General features: G+C 37.7%; 1 protein-coding gene across 3 annotated transcripts in view; it reads right to left on the bottom strand.

The window, feature by feature from the left end:
* LINGO2 (leucine rich repeat and Ig domain containing 2) overlaps nt 1-20,083 on the bottom strand; it is a 1,051,774-nt gene that overhangs the window by 824,953 nt on the left and 206,738 nt on the right. For all 3 annotated transcript variants that reach the window (XM_074361479.1, XM_074361478.1, XM_074361480.1), the window contains exon 2: nt 9,713-9,809. The gene's annotated coding sequence lies outside the window, so the exon portion shown is untranslated. The remainder of the gene's footprint in view (nt 1-9,712; nt 9,810-20,083) is intronic.

Here is a 20,083-nt window from a genome sequence, read left to right as displayed (position 1 = left end):
AAATACATTCATCCCAATGCAACAGTACCACAAGTTTTAACCCAACCCAGCATCAATTCCAAGTCCAAAGTCTTTATCTAAATATCATCTAAAACAGGTATGGGTGAGACTCTAGGTATGATTCATTGTGAGACAAAACTTCCCTCCAGATGAGAACTTGTGAAACCGGGTAAGTTATGTGCTTCCGAATACAGCAGTGGAACAGACTGGAGATAGAGAATACCATTCCAAAAGGGAGACATCAGAAAGAAGAAAGGGGTAAAGAGTCCCAACTAAGTCCAAAACTTAGCAAGGCAAGTTTCATTAGTTTCTAAGGCTGCAGAATAATCTGCTTTAGCTCTATGCTCTGCCCTCCAGGGCCATCTGGGTAGAGTCCTGCCTTCCAGGCCCACTGGGGCAGAGGCCTTACCCCTTCTGCCCTTGGGCCCTTGGTGCAGCCCCTACCCTTTTGGCCATGGGTAACAGCCTTGTCCCTGAAGTCTAGGCTAATATCTGAACCACCCTCAGGTTCATTCTTCACTTTTCTTGAAGGATGGGGCATGTTCACAGCTGGATAGTGGACAGCTCTATTGTCTTGTCCTGCAGAATCTTAGAAGTTCAAAAACCTTCCTTTATTTCATAGGGTCTCTGTCCCCTTTAGTCCAAACTAGCAGTCAGTGTCTATACTAACATAATCCATCTCTATTCCCAATTTCTGCTGAGACGGCTGATTAACTTCATGGATAATCTCTTCATGAAGTAACTATCCAGCCACGACCTTCATGTTCTCCCCAAAAGGCTTTCTCCTTTTCTGCAATATGGATAGGCAGACATATTTTCCAAATCTTTAAATTCTGGTTCCTTATGCTTAATTATTCTTTCTTCAATTCATCACTCTCCTCTTAAATTTATGATAAGTAGTATATACTGTACAGTATAACACGCCTTATACTATTCACATCTCCACGACTTTGCCCATCCCATTTTCCTCGGAACATATAAAGCTAATAAATAAGACATCTCAGGCAGAAATTGAACCACCAATTAGGGACTGTTGAACAGCAAGGACACTGTGCTTCATCATATTTATGTAAAGACAACTTATATTTAGAGACAAGACACTTGCTTTTTTCATTATTTTTCTGCACTTATTTCAGCAAATCTTATCTTTGTAGCTGTATTCCTTTTATAATTCCCTGGCAACACATATGCTGCGAAAAGAGTGACCACGGGGGTGAGTGAGGAGGAGTGCCTTATGGTATGTAGTTAGAAGGCAGCTCGAAGACTCTCAGAGGGCTGACAGTGAAAATGCAGCACACAAGGAGATCATTCACTCCTTCCTCCACTAGGACCGCACTCAAAGACCTACAGTTCCATTCACCTGGAGGATGAAGTCATCCTTCACAAACTGACTTTCCCAAATTGCTACATCCTATTATAAATCCTCTATTTTCCAAAAATGCAAAAGAATCTCCTACTTCTGCTCATGCCACATTCTTTCATATCCTTGGGCTGCCATGCTTTTTCATACATTATTCATGCATTGAATGCTCCCTAAAAGTCTCTCTCCTGTGTGTAAAGACTCATATTTCCAGCTGCAGATTAAATGGTATCTCCTCTACACCATCTTCCCTGGTACCTCTAAGCAGAGGTAATCACTCCCCCAACTATGCCTTCAGAGAATTTTAAACTATGATAATATAATTGGCTATTAGTTTACAGGTCTGTTTCTCCCACTCACATGTGATGTCTTGAAAGCAGAGGTTCTATCTTACTAACTTCTCTATCTTCAAGGCTAAAAGTATAGAAGGTACTTAATAAATGTGTGCGGGACAAATGAATGAAGGACTGTGGTGTGTTTTTGTCCCCACCCTCCTGATTTCTTCTGAGATGAAAGCTGGTCTTTACTAAGACTTGTAGTCCTCTACAGCCCAGTCTAGAATAAGAAGCAGAATAAACAGATCAACTTCTCTTTCAACCTTTATAAGAATTAAGCTTCCTATATCAGTGAGACTCCGCATTGTTTGCGGCTGTTGAACCTGCCAATAGTTGTGAAACCAATCAGTATTTTTCACTCTACATGAGAAAATCAATATAATTACAAAAATCATTTCTGAAGTACTGTGTTACATGTTCTAATTACTCTGCTGCCTCTGCTTTTAGTCATCTTCCTTCCCTTTATACAACTACTGATGATTGTAGTTTCAAAATCCTACATGTTGCTAGTTAGCTACTGCGCAAAACTGTGTTTTCTCCTTCCTGAACACAGAGGTAGGCTGTATATTGCAGCCTCTAGCCAATGGAACTTAAGGCAAAGTATGAAACACCACTTCTGAGCCTGGCTCACAAGCTCCCGCATGTTTTCCTTACGTCTTTTCCTATTCTGCCAGCTAAATGAAACTTAACAGCGTGTTCTGGAAATCACATTTTGAAAATAACAAGCTGCAAAATGGGAGGAGCCCAGATTTTGAATCTTCACTTGAATGAGAGTTGACCATGAACCAGCCCCCTTATTTTTGACTTTAAATGACTAAAATAAAATTCTATTCTGCTTAAGCTATTATATATATTTTTGATTTGTTGTTTGTTTGTTATCATAGCTAGTATCATCTTAACTAACACAGCTGTTTGACTTTGGTTATATGTCAACACATTCAGCAGGGCTGCAGCAGCTAATGACATCATGAAATAAGCCCTAAAACTTTGTATGTGCCTATGTGTAAGAAATTGGAATAGGGAAGGTGATTTGGTGAGACCCTGGCTAGTGGCTGCTATAACCATGAAGGACTGCTGACAAACCTTCCATTACTGCCGACTGCCCCGACATAACGGACAGCTCTCTGGCAGCCTGTGCTCCTGCTGTTTGCAAAACTTACTTTGAATATACAATGCCAATTATGGGGACTGAACACATAGAGATTTTGATAGGTATCTACACAGTTATGCAATTAATTTTATTTATGCACTTTCTGCTTTAAATGCCCCTGAAAAGAAGAAATTGACTAATGCATCTTAAAAGGAACACTCATATTTACCTCTTCACCCCAAATTACCACCATTCCTTCCTCCTTTCCTCCTTCACACACACACACACACACACACACACACACACAAAGAGAGAGAAGGAAGGAGAAAAGGAAATGAAAAAAGAAAGAAGAAAGTAAAGTTGAAGGAAAATAAGCTGATGCAGTAATAGAGTTCAGTGTGGATATAAAGTGGCAAAATTCTCTTGAAAGTTCTCAAGTTAGTCATTAGCTGCAAAAGCAATAAAAAAAAAAAAGTTTAGAGATTGTGACTAGTGCCAGACAAGGCCTGATACTTCTAAATTCTAGGACAGCAGGGCATTTATTAGTATCCAGATATATAGATTTAATTATGCTGCAATCACAATTTTACTGTCATTCTTCAAAACTGAGAAGAAACACATTTTTCTCCTATTCTCCATGATTGTGTGATATAATTTGGAACAATAGATAATGACACCACCACAAGCGCCTCCTTGGCACTTACATGATGATGATACTGTGTAATTAAATTATCTAATACTGTGTGATAGGCCCAGGCAAGAGAAATTATGCTCCCTAAGTTAGAGAATAAATCTTCAAAACTACACAAATACTCATACATATAGTATGATTGTTCTCACGTTCTCAAGAAGTATCTCAAACTCTTATCATTTCATTTCTACATTAGGATACACCCTTCACTCATTTATTCATTCATTTGATACATAAGTCCTGAAACCTATTACACGCATCAAAAATTTTTAACTCAGATAAAATTAACAGCCTATATATTATCTATTAATTTCTTCAATGAAAAAAATGACAGTAAAATCAACTAGAGAATAATAGCATTGCAAAATACCTGGGTGATATTTATCTTCAAAGGATTGACCATTAATGTCTGCATAATCCAAAAGGCAAATATCCAACAACCTCAAAAATAAGCCTGAAAATGCTTGAAGGTAGGGAGCCTAGGGAATGATGGAGATCTGGGAATATGTGTCCTCCCACCCACCCTCAGCAGCTTCCTGGAGAAACAACACTTGGGAGGAGGGCTTTAAATCTATTTTTATTTGAAATATTTTTTGAAACACACAAACACACTATATACTCCTGCACCTTTTCAAAGTTGACATCCAACACAAATTTAGAATATGTTTGTATAGTTCCAAAGCACATAATTTCTGGCTTATTAAATAATTGATATATGTTTTAAATAATACGTTCCTTAAAACCTGCGAGATATAGGTATTTCAAGATTCCATCTTATAAGAGAGAATCTGAAAGAAGGTAGGGGTGGATGAATAGAAGACTGGTCAAGTGATAGGCAACAACAGGTGGATTAAGACAGTAGCGTCGCCTTAAATTTGCCATCTGTAAGAAATAAGGTGCTCCCCCTTCATTTCTTCCTTAAGTATACTATTAAAATAAAGACAATAGTAAGAGTCATGTCTTTGTATTGTAAAGTGAAAGAGGAACAACTGTGAAAGGGGAGGTGGGAAAGGAGAACTGGCAGAACAGAAGAGGAATCTCAACTGGACCACGTTTAGGAAAGAGTACATATGGAAACTGAAGATTTGGGAGTTATTTCCTTGAAAAACACCTGATTTTGTACACCATCTTCACTGCTAGGCTATAATATAACAATAACTGAGAAGCAACTGGAATAAGTAATGGGGGTCGCAGCGAGAGGCACCAACTTGCATTCCATTATGGAAATGACCAAGACCCAAAGAACCGTGCAGCAAAAATTGCTATTTGCAGAGGCTATGGTATCAGAACCACCTGGGTATGAATTCCTGTCCATCCTCTGCCATTAACTAGCTGTGACATGATGAAAAATTCATTTAATCTGCCAAGTTTCTCTCATCCAGTTCTCACACACAACTGAAGTAGAATCTCCATGAAGCATTTCCTGATCTTTGCCCTTCTTCCCCCTCCAGTAACACTGAGACATTTTCTCCTCTGCTCCTTGCCCCTAAGACTTCAGTTTTATACTATTATACTCAAAAGTTGGGGCTTTTTAAAACTTATTTATCTTGCATACTAGAGACTGAGAAACTGGAAGACTGATTGAGCCTTCCTCCCCATTGCTTAAAACAATGGCTGGCACAAATAAATGCTAAGTAAATGTATGCTAACTAAATGGTTGCTGGATCAGTGACTAAAGTGTGGTCATTATACTTATTTCAGTGGTATAAGGAATTAAATGAGATACTGTGTGTAGCCTAGTGAGTTGAAAGTGCCAGCAAGGATGCTCAGAGGTAGAGGAAAGTATCAAGGGAGGGACAGAAAGAATGACTAAATAGTGCCCTCGTAGCAGCCAACCAACCATGAGCTACTGTAAGGCACACACTAAGCATGAACTCTGCTAGTCAGAAGGTCCACAAACTGTAGTATTAAGAAGCAAGATAAAAAGCCAAAGAATCTGAGTCTAGGACTGAGTGCCGATAAAATCGTCAAACAAGTCATTTGGTAGAGAGCATTCTCTGCAGCAGAACTGCAGTTAAACAGTAACTCAAGACTCAACTGTAAAGCTAGGATAACACTGTGTCCATAGACACCAAAGCATTCTTTGGCTAGATGAAAACAACTATAGATTTAAAATCCTTTAAAATAAAGATCCAGCAAGACATACTAAATGTGAAAAAATAAATTATAGTTTTGTCCTGCAGGCAAAATGAAGACAGACCAGGCGAGAGGTTGGGTGAAACGCAAGGAACAATGAAGAAAATCTCATAGACTGTGTAGATTTGAACATTGTTATCTAGTTATCACAAGTTTAAGAAGTCCACTTAACATAGTCTGTAGACAGTTTTATTTGGATAGCCTGCTGTGTGTGTGCATATGTGCGTGTGTGTGTGTGTGTGTGTGTGTGTGTGTGTGTGTGTGTGTGTTATAAGTTTACTTTGAATATCCTTAAGCAGGGAGAGGACTATGAAGTTCATCTTAGGGTTCATTAATCCTATTAATATCATATATGCCTCCTTCATACTATAACTCCATTAAAGATAAATCTAGTAGAAAAGAGATTTGATAAAAGTAACACATTTATAATTTCTCTGGAAGGACATGGACTGAAAGGAAAACAGAGCTAGAGGAAGTTGGTCAGAAGAATAGTATAAGGAGTAAGAGGGGCAAGGTAAGATGCTTCAAGTCTAGATACACACTATTCAGGTAACCACCACAGTGTTCTTTATAGGACACCTGTGCTTCTTTTCAGCTAAGACTGACTTCCCACAGGAGTCACAGTATGCCAGGAATTCATAGCTAACACATTTATCCAAGAATGCATTCATTCATTAGGGTATATCTTCCGCCATGTATAATGGCTTAATGGCAATGGATGAACAAGTGAAGCTTATTTATCTTTCACACAACATTTAGCAGAGAAGCCATCCTGGACTGTTTTGCTGTATATATTAAGCCAGGAAACAAGGCTTCTATGTTGTTCTACCTTCAGACAACTGTCCTTGATTGCATCATACAAGATCTCTCAGCAGGAAATCCCACACCACATTCATTTTCCAAGTAACTAGAGGAAGAAGGAGAAGCATGCACATGCACCCTCGGAGGACATGACCTGGACATGGCACAGATCACTGTAGCTCATCTCCCATTGGCTAGAACTTAGACACTTCACCAAACCTATATAAAAAGGAGACTGGCAGAATTGATGAGAATCAACAAGCAAATGGTGAAAAACAACAAGAATCTATGGAAAATACTTGAGACTTTTTTTTCCCCAGAAAATTTCTTTCTGAGCAGTTTTGCAAAGCAGATGAAATAGGCCTGCTCTACTGATGCCTTTCAAAGTCCAACTCAGCAGGTGATGGCGAATTAAGTGTTCAGGAGCTTAAACAAAACAAATACAGGCTGATTGTTTCCATATGTGCTTATGCTGCTGGCGGCCATAAAACAAAACTTTTCATGACTAGAAAATTGAATTATCCTAGGATTAGAAAGCTGCTGTAGCAGTTGCACAGCGACGTGGTGCCAAGATTGAGTTCTGTCCCTGTCATTTCCTCATTTTGTACCTTTGTAAGCCAGTAACTCCTGTAAATCTATTTTTATTAATCTGCAGAATGGGCATATTAACTATTGAGAAGGACTACAATCAAGATTTGATAAACTAATACATATGAAAGCAACTGGTTATTAGAAGGTTTTCAATAAACGTTAGCCAACTCAGGTTTCCTATTGTTATTAGCTGAGACAGTGTTTTTTTTTTTTTAACTTATTTGTTCTATCAACTTCTATGTTCTTGTAAACATTTTAAAGCATGAGAACTATTGGTCTAGAGATACAAATATGAAAAAGCTCATGAAAAGGCACATTATCTTACAGGTAATATGAACAAACCTAAGATAAATGTTTGTTTTCCTTGGCTTGATAATTCGTGAATAAAATGTTTATTTTCCTGGCATGTACATACAAGTTGAGGCTTCCTCTAATATCCTCCAATCCCTTCATGAGTCAACCCAATCTTCTAAACCAATTTTCTTTATTCTGGAAGATTCCAAGGAATTACTGATGAATATTTGGGGGTCACATGTTATCAAACCTACAAGCAAATCTAGAGATAAAGCTACTGTTTAAAATCATCAGCAATGTTCTAAGCAGTAGGTGATTTACACATTTTTTTTGTAAACCTTAAAACGTCTGCAATATAACTGTTATGATCCTCATATTATGATTAATAATACCGAGATTAAAAGAGGTTAAGTAACTTGAACCCGATCTTAAAAGTCAGCAAGATATGAAGCAAGTATGCAGTTATTACAAAGAAAAAGCAAAAAGAAATGAGGGCCTAAGCAAAGAACACTCTATCCCTAACAAAAAACAATAAATGTTGAACTCATGCAAAGCTAGATGTAAAGTGGGAATTTGGGATTGTTTGTTTAAGAGTTTCTGTTCAAATGCAAAACCCTTGAATTGAGAAGTAATACAGCACAGGAGAAGTCACAGACAATTTTGCAGGTGTTTTCAGAATGTAAACTAATTGAAAATAGCTTCAGTAAAGAATGGCCTAGATTCCCTTCTCACGGTGCTATGGGGGAGCCTCTAATTATTTACGTTGGAGATTCTAGTCTAATAACTTCATTGCACTCATTAATTTTATAGGTTCTTACTCTACCATAAAAAAGTGAAAACACACATTAGAACTAAAGGATGATAGGAAGTTTCCTCTCAGAATCTCGAAAGCTGTCTGTCTTTATTTTTCCATTTCACAACATACAAAGTGAAAATATAATCTTCAACTGCAGGCATGCTATCTGCTCCCACAAAAATGTCGCCGATTATTACCAACACAGAAGCAAGGCTGAAAGCATGAAGTCCATGAGAGAACGCTTTATAGGTTCCCAAGGGTGTCACTGTTGAATAGCCCAAGCAAACCTGACTCACAGGGACACAGTGGGCATCGAGTTTGCAATCAGTAGGGATAATTTGTTTGAAAACTTTCAGGTAAGAAAGCTAGATCAACTAAATCCAATGGTACTGCTGAATCCTTAGGATAAAAGGGCCTGTGTACTTCTATTTATAAATTAATGCACCTGAAGTATGCTGGTATTCTAAAGGTTTCAGTCAGCCATCCGCAACTGCCCCAAACAAATGTCTTCAACATAAATAAAATACATTTGAGCCTAACTTTAAGTAATGTTGAACGGAGAGAATCTTTCACACATTAAACACTCCTTTAATTACAGATCTTCATGGACAGACCTAAGACAAAATAACAGCTTTGTATTTGGATAGTGGTTATATCACAGCTACATGTGATACGTCTTTGATACGGCTTCTATTTACTGTGCCAGGCAGAATTATAGGTGCCTCCCATGTGTTATTTCTTATTTAAATGGAATCTTGCAACAACCTCATGATGCAAGTAACAGAAAAGGGAAGAAACTCAAGTTGAGTCATATACCAGTTATCCATAAAGGAAGAATTGGTACCAGTTCCATTAAACTATGCTCTCAGCCACGCCAGGGTATTTGTACAGAGAAAGCCTACCACAAATTTTCATTTTATACCAAAGGTGAATGGGAGAATTATAGCACACATTTCCTATGTCAGTATTTCTATAACGTTCAATTTCTTTGAAATATCATCATCTATGTGAGTAGTCAATAACCTACAGAAATCTTTCTCTTTTCAAGAGCAGTGAAAATACAAAAGAAATTCCTTCACTTTGGCTTTCTATTTGAAGGAAGGTAATTATGACTCTTTTCTAATCAACAGTTGAAAACTTGAGGATGGTGCCCTCAGCCTATGTTAATCCTTTGGCTCCTCACTCATCACAAATGCTGGAGGCAGCAGGATAGCAGAAGCAGTAAAGCACAGAGTCAAATCACTCTTGTGTCATTTACTACCTGCATGATCTTAGATGAGGTTTTCATTTCTCTGAACTCTCATTTTCCATATTTGTACAGTGAGAATAATAATACTCACCTCCTATGGCTGTTGTATTGACATACAGACTAATAGAAATAATAGAAACACATAGTAGGAAATGAACAATAACAAATCTGAGTGCTCTATTGTGTGCCCCACTCCTCTTAAAGAGCCAAAAAAATGATCATTGCAAAATAATAAAAAAAGAGTTGTTTTTGAAACCCAAACTTATGTACTGGGTTACAAACCTTCATAATTTTTATTTACACACACATCTATTTCTCATCACATTCTCCAAAGGTCAATCTGATATAATAAGAATCATTTCATCTTACCACAACACAAAGCAATGTCAACACGGATGTTCCAACTTCATTTGGGGTACTTCACATTTAAGGCTTCTACATCTTGAAACATTCTCCAACGGATTCTCTAAATGAAATGAAACAAAAACTCTTGAGAACATGGGAAAAAAATAAAACTTAGTGCCTTCCAATAATGCTCATCTCAAATTGTTCATGTCATTTTCCATCTGGCTGCTTTTCTTCGAATTCTGAAAAAATAAATCACATATGTATTTCTAGACTGCAGATTCACAATCCCATCTGATATACCCATCCCTGATGACACTACTGCTTGCATTTTGGGATAATGGAATTCCTTCTATTTATTTTTGTAAGCCAATGGGTATTCTTAAATAAATATTAGAAAATCGTAATTAGGATATAAAACAACTTTCACATTAAACTATTTTTACTCAATCTGTTTCGAAATAAATCATCTAAATACCAGCAGCAATATAAATGATGAAATTATGACAGCAATCAGGTGTCATAGCAGGTGTATCAGAGAAAAAAATAATTTGAATATTATACCTTTTCTTTTTAAGATGCTTGTGGATGTCCTTCTAAAAGATGTAAGCATAAAATAAAACCATCATATCATATTGAAACACACTTAGTCATCGTCCCTAGTTATTTAATTATATTTAATAATATTTAATTATTATGAAAAACATATAACTTTATATGTGTGTGTAGAACATATGTATATATATATTTATTCTAGCCTTGAAATTTTGCAAACTGAAACCTCATTCATAACTTTATGAGGTATTGTGCTCTGTTGAAAAAATGTGGCAATTTTAATGGTTCCTAGTCTTATATGTCTCTCTTTCACACACACACACAGACATACACACATGCTCCTTACAAGTCAAATTTATTGCAAGAAATTACAGTGCAATCACATAAAATACAATAAAATCACATTTATTCATCAGCCCAGGTCTATCTTTTTAACAGTTATATCGGTTTCATTACAATAGACTCCTCTACCAAAAAATTAAATAAAATCTTGGTTATGCAAATCACACTAATGAAAATACTGAAAACCTGATTGTGTGAAACATCTCAAGCTTAAGGAGGCATGTCACAGTGATCAGTTTTAAGTTAGTCACTTTTGAACAACTTCTATTGCTTCACTCTCCTTGTGGCTTCCTGGATTTCTACTTCTGCAAAAATAGTATTTAGAAAGGTATTGGATGGAACAAGTGAGTCTCTCTTCCTAAAAACTAGATGAAAATGAGTCTACCGGGTACATCAAACAGTACTGACATCTCGAGTCCTCTTGATGGGTTCACTTCAGGTACAGACTTTGAATAAAGAAGGCTGCTCTAATTTCCCTCTCAACAGAGGTCAGGTAAGAGACTTCTGTCAGGTTTTAAGCTATAGTTTCATAGCTCCCAAAACAGCATCCATAGTCTATATTGAGATTTCAGGGCTGGGTCTCTGCACACCACATTTCTCTTTTGTCAGCTGGCTTCCTGTTAGGTTCTGAATATCAGGCGCTGGAGAGAGCTTGGGGGGCAGGGGAAAGGGAAAAGGGGACTCCCTACTTCATGTTCATTCACTGCCAGCAATGCCTTAGTAACCATCCTTTACTCTGTTCGCAGAAAGCAGATTCTGTCCACAGATTTTTCAAGCTCTTCCAGAACCAGCTCATTCTGTCCTCTCAGGGGTGCCACACGGATTGCTGGCATCCCTTCCTGAGAGGTCTTGAGTTTGTGGGCCGTAAGATCTCTCCACGGAGCTCCTCAGATACCATCGCTGGTTGCATAGCACCATCTCCAAGAAGTTTGGACCTCGGAAATACAGGGGCCCTCTTCCAAGTTCCTAGTAACCTCAGATCTTCCTTTTATTCCCCAAACCCTAAGGGTGGAGCTGCTTCCTGTGGTCACTATCTCTGCACAACACCAGGGGTCCCTTCTTCTTCTCTGAGTTCTCCAGCAGCTGTTTAACCTAACTTTTATATAACATCTCTGTGTTAAAACAACAGGTGTAGCTTCTGCTTTCCTGACCAGATTCTGTTATAGAACATATATTTTATTTTTAGGCTGGAGGTGGGGAGGATTAAAGAATCTAACATTCCTTGAGATATTTTTTATTTATTATTTAACCTCCAAAAAATCCTACGAAACAGGTATGGTTAGCACAAGTATTTGTATTATTAAAAAGAGTGATAACAATTACTGAGTTCCTACAGTATTATTATCTTTGCATATATTATATTATTTAATATTCATAAAATTCCTGAAAAGGGAATATATTAGATTCGTTTTAATGGAAGAGAACTGAAGCTGAGATTAAATTATATGTCACATTTTAGACATCTAGTGAGCCCCAGAATTGCAATATATGTGGGTGTGTGTTGATGTGTGTAGTACAGAAGGTTTCCCTTCCCTTCTGCACCTGGAAACCACCCAGACTGCTGATGGAGGTAATGAGGGATGCCATGCATTGGATAAAGACAGATCTTTGCATCTGGAGTATGGAGGAGAGGGTCCTGCTGCTTGAGATATACTGCCAGTGCTTTTACTTTGCCACTTATACACTCAATCGGATAAGGCCTGGAGAAACTCAGCTTATATAAACAGAGACTTCAACATATCATTTTCTCCGCTAACCATGACTTCTTGTGTTTGAGATTAGGAAAGCGTTAATTCTTCCTAAACTGAGCCATCACCGGTCTTCTCTACCATGCATTTTTCATGCCCAGTTTCTTAAACACATGGTAAAGACCCACTCAGCATTTAAATACAAAATCAAAAAGAACTAATTTCAAAATCTTCACACGATTATTATGAAATATATGGAAAGACACAATGGTATAGTCCTTATAAGTGAATAACTCAAGCCAGTGGTTAAAAGATGAAATGATCCTATGTCACTATCAATGTGTCATGGTCAGTGTGTCACTGTTAGTGTCACACTGAATGATGTGAGCACATGGGGAGTGGTGAATACAATAGGTCTTAAATCAGACAATACAATTACAGAAACAAAAGGTGATTTGTCATGGGTATCTCCGGGGACACCTCAGGCTATAGGAGGCCTTATGTAACTTTGGGTGGAGATGGGAGAAAATGCACTGGGAGCATGAAATGGCTACCAGTATCAACGTTACGATGCTAAACAGGAAGATGAGCTGTCTATGTGCTCCTGCCAATTCTGGTGAGTTTTTTTTGGGGGGGGGGTTAGGTTTGTTTGTTTGTTTGTTTGTTTGTTTGTTTTTAATGGAGTTACTAGGGATTGAACCCAGTGCTAGGCTTTTATTTATTTATTTATTTTCCCCCAGGCTGTCCTCAGGGAGGGGGCACAGCCTTGAACCTGGGGGCTCTCTTCCTCTGAGTACAATTCCTGGGGAAGGATTCAGCTGTGAGCAGCCAGCAGGCAAGCCTCCCTGCAGCTGCAGAGGAAGTGCCTGGGCCCTGAAGGGAGACTTGGGCGGGGCTGCATCCACTATGGGCCTCCGGGGCTCAGAACTCTTTGTAATTAAGTGTTCAGAGAGATGCACACTGTTCCCTACTCTACCTCTGAGCTATACCCTCCCCCCTCTGGTGAGTTTTTAACATTTTCAAATTGGACTCTGATTTTTATTAAAATAAAGTGATAGGTTTTTGTCTTAACAGCGGCCCTGCTTTTTACCTGCAAAATAAAGTGGTGGGACCACAGTGGTGTTTCCCAGACTCCTCTGCATAACAACTGTGAACCAGAAGATGCCAAAACAAGTCATGTAGTGAAACTGGGAAATGCTACATAGTCTATGCATCTCTTTATCTGAGATTCGCAGTCCCCTTAACATAACAAAGGTTATGAGGATCCAACAATAAAAAAATTTTAAGATGTTTAACTAACTTGTTTGAGCAAGGAGTCCGCTCCCTCTGTTTTTTCACAACGCCATTGCTTGAGATGATAGTGTTACTTTGGAACAGTTTGGGAAATGCTGAACTTGGTGCTCCCTAAAACCCCTTAGGACTCCAGGATATTCTGTAATTTCAAGTAGAGTTGCAGTTTAAAATTGGAGGACCAAATGCGACTGTGCCCTAAAACAGCTCTTAGCTGCCTCTGTATTTCAGGCGTTATTGTCAGCATATTCAGGAGCCCAGTGGCTGAAGGCCGTGGAGAATGGCCTATGACTCAGATTCAGGATGTAGTAAGCATCATATTGAAACAATGTGTGTGTGTGAAGCATTCCCTGGGAGGTACACTCTACTTACCACCATTTCATTTTTAGGTCAACGAGCACAAGGGGAAATTTTCTTTTGGAAAGATCAGGGAAGAAAAGGAGGAACGCGGGAATTAGCGACCCGCCCTCGAACAGTGCAATGCCAAACTGCAATATACACACTGACGCAAGTAAAATCTGCCAGAATTAGGAAGCATTACCTTGGAGGAGAACCAGAATGAAGATGCTGTACCTGAAGTAAACATTAACGTTTTATTTGATGGGTATGTCCATTCTTGTAGCGCAGCATCCCTTAGATTCTCCTAAACTTTATGACTCTTGTTTGTATATCATCTGCCTTTCACAAGTGAGGCTTCACAATTCCAGGTGGCAGTACTAAAGTACATGCTTAGATATCTCCCAATATCTCTCATCTGTGGAATATAAACTCTGAGTTTATACAAGTATAGCAGCTTCCACTTTCAGGTGGTGTAATATTTCTTCATGTTTTTTTGTGTTTTGATTGGTTATATCACTTTATATGAAAAAAAAATCACCATAAAAGAGGTGAATCTGAGAAAATAAATTTACCTGAAGATTTTAACATTTAGTTACACCATTTAGTGGAGAATGCGTTCTTAGCTCTCTTTGCCCTAGAATTCCCACCACTTCTCACTGCAGTCCAAATTCCACCAACCTGAATAGAAATAAAGATGCTACTATTCATTTATTAAGCACCTGTTACATTCTAAGCAATGAACTCGGTTCTTTACTTATGGTCCTTTAATACTTATAATAAGTCTAAGAGGCTGGTCCTATTATCATATCCATTTTATCAATGGAAAAACTCAAATTCAGACTTACATAAACATTCTCAAAGCCAGACAGCTTTTAAGTGGCAGATCTTACAATCAAATCTAAGTTTGTCTGATTCCAAAGTCTAAATTCTTAATGATGCCACTCCGTTGTTAATTATTTTTGATACAATGCAATCATAGTAGCAAAAAAAAAAAAAAAAAAAGACCAACCATTAAGGCTCATGTCATGTAATCTGCCTGAACTCTCTACATTTAATATGGGCTGGGTTCTGGGACCCACAACTGGGTCCACAGTTGTGTCTAAGCATTGCGATGGGATTGACCTCAGTGGGTAGGATGCAAAGCTGAGGAAAATCTAAAGATAATGTTTAATGGTGACCCTGCAATAAAGAACCAAACTATAATGAGAAACAAAGCATCTACTCAAAAGATCTAGACAAGAAGGTAGCAAATGAGTTCAGAGAGCAAAGAAATTACAATGATAGCAAAGTAGGTTTGAAGTAGTGGCAGTGGGACCTAGAAAGATCTCCTGAGGCACTGGAGAGAGAGAGGTGCAGATGCTTTGTAGAATGCCTACAGCCTCTCCTGTGAGAGGAGAATGTTTTAAAAAATATTAGGTAGATCTGACCGGATATTGAGGCCTTCAGGAATTGCCAACTCCCTTACCATGCCATTAGTTCTGGATATAGTGAGAATAATCCAAATACTGTGGCTAAATGGGAATCAAAGGCTAGGAGTAAATTAAAGAGTAAAAGATGTGAACAAAATAAAGGGAAGAAGAGACAGCTGGTAGGAGAACCAAGGAGGGCAAAAATGCCTCAAGAGACAAGAATTAGGTCTCCTCCTTATTCATATTCATATTATCTCCCTTCTCCTGCCCTCCCTCCTGTCCTCTGTTTCTCTGTCACACACACATTGAACAGTGAATCCCAAGGTTCAGTCTATTATATTTATCTCACCATTTTCTATGCTTTCACACACACACATATATACACACATATACATACGAGCAATTCATCTACCAGTCCACCTCTGTCAAATTTTCAACAGCAACAGAGTTCTATGACTGTTTACAAACAGCTACTGCTTTACAACAATATTCTAACCTTGGGAGAGAGAATAGATGTCATCTAGTGTAATGAAACATAAAAGACATTTTGGATGTTAGAGCTCCAACTTTTAATATATACCAAACACTAAAAGCCGCAATTAGGGGTTGGCAATAACCATGTGCGTAAATATAGTGTACATCTCAAAGATAGTAATAGAAATGTTTCTCCTAGGGTACTTTCAATGCTAAATTTTATGTTTGCAACAATTGAATTTTAAATCTTTAATGCTGGTATTAAGATATTCAGCATAAGTGAATTAGATTTTTCAAAATAATCAGGCTTAAAAGTAACAGAAGTATACTTTTTAGAAGAAAATAGTACATATAAATTCTACTTTAATGACCATATCTTTCATGTATTCAGCAGTGACTAAAAGAGACAGCAAAAAAAAGAAATGATTTGTATTTACCAATAGAGGATTGGTTAAAATGAATCATGGCAAATTCATCGCTTAGAAGTTGTTATTTTAAATGAGTGCGTGTGTATAAAAGTACAGAATAAAGTATAGAAGTATCCCAAAATGTTAACTGTAGTCGTCTGTGGGTATAGGAAAAACATGTAACTTAATTAAAAAAAACTCTATATGATCTATTTTTTGGTTATAAGCATATATTACATTTATAATTGGAAAAAATATATATATGTAAATCTAACTTATAAGTAGATTACAAGAAGACTACTTTCATATTTAGTATTCCAAAACTGTTTTTATATAAAGTGATGAAGGCTGAATTACCAGAACAACTCATATTTCTAGAATATGTTGATGTAATAATCGAAACAGATTTATTAATCCCCTCATTCATTCATTTATTCATTCACACAACACACCTTTATGTAATATTCACCACATGTCAATCACTTACCTCCAGGTATACAGATATGGAGGAGGAAGCATGTCTGCCTTTAAGGAAAGCCATGAAATCAGAAGATGATGGAGAAAGATTATACTCATATCCATTGGCTAGGAAGTATTTTGATATTGCCAACAGTACAAACCTGACTTTATACTGGCAGGTTAGGAATAACAGTGGAAGGCATAATTCTTTAGATGGCTGTCCAATCTAACAACCATACGATCCCCAGCAGGTCTGGTTTGTGGCAAGAATGGACTGAGCACTACAATGCATGTAGGTCTGTCTTCCCTTCCTCATTTTCACATCCTGGCAGGTAGCTCTTGGCTTTCTAGCTCCCAGCAAGCCAATGAGGACCTGAGGCAAACCCCTGGCCCCAGCAGAGTCTGGGGTTTTCTCCATTTGGGATATATCTGGTTCAGGATTTCATAGCCAGGGAATCCTCAGAAAGTAATCCACAAAAGATAGCCCAAGACTGTATTTTGCATGTTTATTAAAAAGGAGTAACTGAGTCAAAGGAATCATCCACAGCCTCTCCTTTGGGCTGAGGAAAAGATAGGATATGCACTTAAATCACAATTTATAATCTTAGAACCTCCTCCAACCCCAGTGGAGCTATTTATCATCTCAGTGTAAATGTCGCCCAGAAAGTGAAAATGAGCCTTCTGTAATGAGAAGTCTGTACACTGGAGCTATAAACAACTTCATGGAGAGCTCTGTGCCGAATTTACACAGACTCAAGCCATCGCTCAGGGTGAGGAAATCAATGACAGTACAGAAATCTGCCACTGAACCTCAAGAGATGCCTCGTTTTCTGTGCTTTGCTTTCCTGTAGAGTGTCTCACTCCTGATCAAGTTCCTTCCCCAGGGAGCGCTAATAGGTGAATGTCTGCTTTGTTCTCTAAACCAGCAGGATCAAAGGGTGCTCGGCAGAACGCTATTCTGACTTCCTCCGAGTGTTGCTATCCCTCTACCATTACTTCTGATGCCACTTAGGAGTCTCTTTCTCAAATTCTTCAAAATACTTAACAAACTTTAAGGAAAAAAAAATGCAGTTCATTAAAAACAAGCAAACAAACCAACATCCGGTGCCAAGGATTAAAGAATGCCCCATCTACCAAACAAGCACAATACTGGGGGTGGAGGGGAGCTATGTTTATAATAATCATTTCCTAAAATGTCAGTTTCTGAAAAACATTAGCCAATATTTACCAGGTAGGAAGCCCTATCTTATGCACTGGATCTGTGAAAACAGTCAATCCTCATGACAGCCTCAGGGAGTTCGTAGCATAGTTAGTCACAGTTTACGAAAGGAAACTGGGGTTTAGAGAAATTTAAGACTAAACAATTTCTTCAAGGTCATGAAGGGAGTAAATGTCCAAGTTTTCACTCTCCTACATTTTGATCAAAAATTTTTCATTTCTGATAGAAGTGCCAAGGTAGCAGAGTAGAAAGAGTCACAGCTTGCTCTTGCCCACAAATACACCAAGAATTACATCTACAAACCCACTGATTCGCACAGAACACCTACTGAACTCTGGCAGAGTGTCTCTCGCTTTGAAATACAGGAGGATTCTCATAAAGTCCAATAAACAACAAGTTCATACTGTATAGTACAGGGAACTATATTCAGTATCTTGTAGTAACTTATGGTGAAAAAAATATGAAATGAATATATGTATGTTCACTAATGACTGAAGCATTATACTGTACACCAGAAATTGACACAACATTGTAAACTGACTATACTTCAATAAAAATATACATATACTAAAAAAAATAATAATTTCTCATTTCTAGACCAAACATAGTAAAACCTTTTTGCCTTTACTTTTGAATGTTCTTAAATTATAAAAACCAAGAAAAAAATATGTATTCTAACATCTTACTTAGCACAAATACCCATTTGTGCTATTTCCTTCCAGTTTTTCTTTCACATGTGCTTACTAGTATACAGCTGAAATTATCACGTGCATGCAAATTTTCAAATATTTTACTATGAAAAGTTTCGAACAGAGAGAAAAGTTAAAGAATTTTATAGTTAGTACCCATATACCCAAAACTACATTTTGCCAATAAGATTTTACTATATTTTGTTTACCACATATCTATCCATCCATTACAAACACTTTTGTATTCCTCCCGTTTTTTCTTTTATATTTCATTATAACAATTGTTGTTGTGTCACATCATTTTAACTGTTCGCCAAGTCTTCTAAACATTCATTAGTGTGACCCATTCTCCTTATCTTACTTTCCATCTTATTTTACATTAATCCTAAACACACTCTCATTAATTCCCTTAAAATGATCTACCTACCCACTCATGAGGTCATGTTCAGGACTAATCCTGGAATTGTACTCACTTGAACCCCAGCACTGTTCTAGGCACATAAAAATGACCCATAAACACCTACAGATTGATCATGGCATTGACCTGGATGACAGGGATAGAGGGAGACTATAATGGATTATTATTGTTATGATGTTATTACAATCTTTTCAATAATGAGTCGAGATTATACCAGACACTACCTAAATATCAAAATCATAATTATTTATGATTTGCTATAAATGTAAAAGATTTACACTTATTATAATATCCCTAAGTAACATTTTAGATAATTAAAACTTTACTTAAGCCTATATGGGGAAAGGCCAGTATTCTCACCCCTTACCTGTTTCTGTATCTCTAGTTTGGGTAACATCAAAGTATCTGAAATTAGAAAGGAAAAGTGGGTGCAACTAATCCAATGTTCTAACCCACACAGAAATCCTTTCCGAGGCACATGTATGTAACTGATGATGAAATGTGATCCAAACACATTTAAAGATTTCCTAGTGACATTCACATTATTATCTTCTTTCAGTCAACAAATTTATTCAACATCCACTCTGTACAGATACTCTACAGGTGCTGGAAATGCAAAGATATATAAATCCTTTCAAAGAGCTCACACCACGAAGGACAATTAGTGAGATATAACATAACATCCAGTTTGGAAATGATATGGAAGTGCACCGTGTCATTGTTGGAGAACAGAAAGGGGCACCTAACCCAGCCCCCAGCATTTGCGACTAGCAGAGGAAATATGCCAAGGAAAGCTTTCCACAGTGGTGTGTGAGCCCTACCTTAAAATCTAAGTCAGAGCTGACCAAGGAAAAAGTTATAGGGAGACTTTCCCAGAGCAAGAATTCTAGCGAAATATTGAGGCAAGATGCATCATGATTCAACGTGGAAACCTCTAAGCAGGTCTGTTTTTCTCGGCTAGTTTGAGATAAGAAAGATGTGAAAGATATATGGGCAGGGTAAGATCATTGAGAACCTGATATACTCCACTGAGAAACCTGGACTTTATTCTCTAGGCATGAGAAACCACTGAGGAGTTTCAAGCAAGGAGTGACATGGTCAGACTC

Source organism: Camelus bactrianus, chromosome 4 (assembly GCF_048773025.1).
Source record: "Camelus bactrianus isolate YW-2024 breed Bactrian camel chromosome 4, ASM4877302v1, whole genome shotgun sequence".
NCBI classification, from domain to species: Eukaryota; Metazoa; Chordata; class Mammalia; order Artiodactyla; family Camelidae; genus Camelus; species Camelus bactrianus.
Note: the sequence above shows the minus strand (reverse complement) of the source record. Positions and strands in the feature narration are given on the sequence as shown.